Source organism: Priapulus caudatus, unplaced genomic scaffold (assembly GCF_000485595.1).
Source record: "Priapulus caudatus unplaced genomic scaffold, Priapulus_caudatus-5.0.1 Scaffold245, whole genome shotgun sequence".
NCBI lineage: Eukaryota > Metazoa > Priapulida > Priapulimorpha > Priapulimorphida > Priapulidae > Priapulus > Priapulus caudatus.
Window position 1 is genome coordinate 263,325 of NW_014577306.1, and position 5,133 is coordinate 268,457.

General features: G+C 38.1%; 1 protein-coding gene across 1 annotated transcript in view; it reads right to left on the bottom strand.

Annotated features, from left to right (window-relative positions):
- Window positions 1-5,133, bottom strand: part of LOC106807969 (protein RCC2-like) — a 20,952-nt gene that overhangs the window by 8,612 nt on the left and 7,207 nt on the right. The window lies entirely within an intron of this gene.

Below are 5,133 nucleotides of genomic sequence, written 5' to 3' on the forward strand. Positions count from 1 at the left end.
CGTTATCCAATGGAATTTCAACGATTTATCACGTGATGCACTAAAATATATCATAATACCTGCTACGTCACACGAACACCCGTGTAGATAAAAACAAAGTAAAGTCAGCAATGTCAATTTCCACATAATAAATTATATTATATTATATTATGTATTATATCAGGAGTTAATAATGACAAAAATTTGTCATTATTAACCACTGATTATATCTACCAATTATGTGTATATTGTGCAATAAATACCCATATATATATATACCACTAAACATCTCAGTTATGAATACAGTGAAATGCTAATTCACATATCACTACGTACATTACGGCACAATCCCGGAAAATGATACATGTATAGAGCACCCAGTAAACGGCTGCCTTCATTTTTTTCAAATATCTTTTCAGAACACATGTGTCATCACCACTTTCTGTTCTCGTATAGAACAGCGAATAAAGTGAACACATTATAAATTCCAAGTATAAAAGTAATAGTATACATAGAGTCCTAGCTTTTTGGATTACTGTCTACCTAGAATGAGATCATAATTCACACCCATGAATGTTTAGCTTCCTAGATCACTGATTTATCAGCGTATTAACATGTATGATTGCACGTAAATCAGCCAGCAGCTTGCAGTTTACATGAGTGAGCTCTATTGGCCTGATTTAAAGTTAACATAGACTCAAGCGCCAGCTCGACTACAAACTGCATCCCATGTCTAGTAAATTCTTGTCATTAACATTGAAAATACCCGCCTCTATCACATGCAATCAGTCAAACAACTATATTTTACTTATATACTTGGCCTGTGATAATCTCGACTATGCATTACATTGAAAACCAAATTCCCCTAACCTCATACCTAGCAACTAGAATGTGTAAATTTCGCAATACTATCCCAAACGTATGGAAGCATATTTTCGGGTACAGTAAACTGCTAAAAAAAATCTTCCTTTTAACTCCGTTAAAATGTAACATGGGAGCTGGCTGTTTCTTTACTGGCCAGAATGGACTGTACACTATTCCTGCCAGACTAGCAAAGCAGCCTATGCACCCACAACCACACACACTCACGCTTACTTGCATAAACTCCTACTGATATATATACGCTGACCTACAGGAGTGTGATGCAATTCGCAGGCATGTTTCTTTGTGCTGTCTAGCCAATAGGCTAAAGCAAATGCTATCCGCAGCAAATGGGATATTGAATTTAACATTATGCAAGCTCTGCTGACATGACCAACAGAACACTCAAAATCAATACCCGCATCCGAGATAGAGAAATCTATAACGGCTCAAAAGAATGTGATTCCCAGAATTGCATAAGCCGCGGTGTATAGTATCAGAATACACCACGACGCCTGAAGGAGTAAACGCAATACCTTTGCTATCTATACATGCCTTGGGCAAAATTTATATTTAAAACAAAGCTGCCTACAAGTAGCTGACAAGGATACCTATTTAAGGCTCAATACACAATTGTGAACACTATTACACACGTGGGTACGATTAACCGAAGATGACACTGTGTATATTATTATTATATCTAATTACATCTAACTCTTATTAAAACTCTGACTACATGAATAGCTAGTTCCAACCACTCCAATACACAGTGCAATAGGAAATTACTAAGCTTAGAATATTAATGGGAACATTGCCTAACACAGACATTTCTACCCCCATAGTGAATGTCACGCCACACTTAAAGGGGAACAATAGTTTCGATTTAATGCACAGGGTGCTAAATTAACGGGAGTACGAAGTCAAATACTCCCTGATTTACTGTCGGGCTCCCTGATTTAACATATGCAGGAGTCCGTGTGACTCCCTGAAAATTCTGCCATACAAACTAGTTCGTTCCAGAGCATGCCCTCGCAAAATTACTGTATTTTTTCAGCTAATGTCCAAAGAAAATTTGGCAGACGTGCAACTGCATGAATCTTAAAAATAAGCACATGCGTTATTGTTAATATCTTTAATTTTGAACCTTATTTTGGACCTCAGACTGCAGACTCTTTTTGCTGCAGACTCACTCTTTTTGAGGGTAGGGAGTCCGCTGGACTCCCGTGTTCAAAAGTTAATTTCTACCCCTGAATGCATATTTTCTGTTAATTTAAAGTAGATTTAAATTAGGCCAAATGAGGAAAATTTGTAGTTAAACATTTAATAGAAATATTTTTAGATTTTTTATGACTGTCGATAACTATTTGCTTACAATGCCACTACATCCTTTAACTTTTTTTTCAGCTGCAAGCTACAGACCGAGCGCATTTCTCATTGATTAAATTAAGAGATGAAAGAATGCAATATTTTATATTTCACTATTAGTTTCAGTTAAATCATCCATAAATTTCCTGTAAACAGAAAGTTGTTAGATTAATTAGTAATTAAGTATAAATATAAGGAAGATTCGCCTAACATGGCTCAGAATGAGACTTCGCAGACAGCTAGGTCAGGGCATGAAATTCAGATTTTTTGCACCGGCCCAGAGGGCTGGTAACATCAGTTTTTTACCAGCCCTCACAAATTTGCAAGCTTTCACAATTTTGTTTGCTGTTTGAACCAGAAGGGACCTAAAACAAGACTCAGAATGATAATTAAAAAAATGTTTGTTCGAAAAATGTTGTAGTGTGTGGCATCGCATAGTAGCTGTTGAACAGACTATAATGCAGATCGTAAAATGTCGTCCAAAGTCTTTGAATCAAGTAATTTAACAGTAATGTAGGCTATTTGCTCATTAATGCTATAAATAACAAGAGCCGCAGAGCGTCTGGGCTCATCTGCAGACTGTTGCTACGGTTATAAACGTAACATTTAAGTCGTGCGTAGTAACACCTTTGTTAGGCGCAGATATGCAGATACGCAGTTCCATACACATCATTTCAGCAACCTTCTGCATTCTGCATACCTCCCAAATCCCATTGGTTGATACAAATCGCGTGCCTGAAACTCCTGTTTTATGGTGCATTGTGACCCTAACGCTAACCCTATTAAAAAAATAATAATAATTGTTGTAAAATATATTTGTTGTTATGAAATTGTTGTAAATAAATCATGTAAATATTTGCATTAATTGAAAAAAAATAGTTAAATGGATAAAGATAGAAAAATACAGAAAACAGGTAAATAATAAAAAATCTGATGGGATTCGATCCGAGGACCTTTGAGCCGTAATCCTGTGCTGTAGCCGTTTGGCTATCAAGGCTTATGGGCTTTCTAGATTATGGATGTGCCATGAATATGAGAACACTGACATCATTGAGGCAGTTCAGGAATCCATGTTTAACCCTCCTCTCGAGGGTCAAAAGGTTATCAGCCACTTACTCTTCGCACGTCAGTGGAAAGCACATTTCATGGTCCTTTCAATAAAGTCATAAAAATGGTAGGTCAGCGCTGAAACAAAAAAGTTTTCCACTCTGTCCGTTAGGCCACGTCCTCAGAAAATGTCTGATATCTGACCTTTCTCCCACTGCCCTTTGACCTGTGACCTCCAATTTCGCACTGGTGATGGGTTTCCTGCCCATCACACTATACACCGAATATTAAAAGCATAGGTCGAGCCGTTAAGATTTGTGCCGCAATTCTGTATTTCCGCCTATACCTTAAGTTAAGGGGAAATATTCCCCCTCCGTTTACACATTTGTCATCCTGAGTCCTTTTCACGATCCCCTCCGACGTCCCGAATATCGTGACCGTACGTTGAGCAGTTAAGATTTGTGCCCAACTGTTGACGGACAAACGAATGGACAGACGCACAATCATGCGATTCTACAAGGTGCATCTGACTACGTCAGATGAGCTAAAAATGTAGGTACTCACTAACATGGCTGAAACCACTGCCTAGTAGGGCCGGTGTTTTGCCAATGTTACTGGTCCTCCAAATAATTTGCAAGCATAGGCCGGTGGGGCCATCCTTAAAAAATTATATGTTTGCTGTCCTCCGGCCGACCCACGAAAATAGCCGCAACCCAAGTTTTTTTTTACATTTTGGGTTCCATTTTTTTTTTTTTTTACATTCCTCATAGTTAAGACTGAAACACAAAGCATGTGTGGCAACCATGAGGACAGACATAAAATAACTATTATGCCTCACAAAAAAAGACCTACCTACCTACCCACTAAAAAATCATGAGTCGGGGGACAGCAAACAGAATTTTTTAAGGATGGTCTGGGCAGGTGCTAATTTCACGCCCTGTAGGTAAACAATTAGAATTAAATCTGGCTGATACTCTGCAGGCCCACAGAGTACTGTAGTACACAGAATCCACACTAGGCTATAATATGCATTTCCAAGTGACCACTTGTAGTGAATTTTATAACAGTAACACTATCACTATCAGACAATGTTCAAAAGCATGAATCAAAGAACTTGGGAGCAAACTATGGGTTTGCTCAAACAAATAGAAATTGTACCCATCACACAACCCATATGGGTCATTCCACAGTTACTCACACTACACTCTTACCACATTGTGTAAATATGAACTTCTGATTAAAAATTATTCATTGTAAAATTATTTTATTACCTAATGCCACTTGCTCCAAGTTCCACTTGGTTACTTGTGTTATACTTTGCTAGTAATATAAGGCAGTCATTTTATATACCAATGCTTATATTCCCTCTTTCAGAAACAACTTTAGGTCAAATATATATATGCAGTATATATAACCTTCTCCGCATACATGCGTCTAAACAGAGGAATTGCCCCGACCTGTGATTAGAGGATAAAAATAGAATTCGTGACGTTTCGTTTCACCGGTCATAGCCGTGCGTGTATTAGCCAATGAGCGATACCGCGCATGCATATTTGCTAATTAATTAGACTAATCGTGTTTCAATAGACTCAAAATTCACAGACATTAAGGCTAAGACATGTGTCTATAACAGCTAGAATTTATAGAAATGTAACTCAAATCGTTCGCTCCATAATAGTAGACACGTTCCTACCGGCATAGCATATATAGCTATGCGGCGGGAGTGGCGGGTCTATTTTATCCTCCAAATCACAGTCGGAGCAATTCCTCTGTTAACGCATGTCTCAGCATTACCTATACTGACGCTGAGAGGGTCAAGTCCCAAGGTACGCCGCAGACTACCCTGACATCATAATTAATCTCTCTCAACCAACAACACGG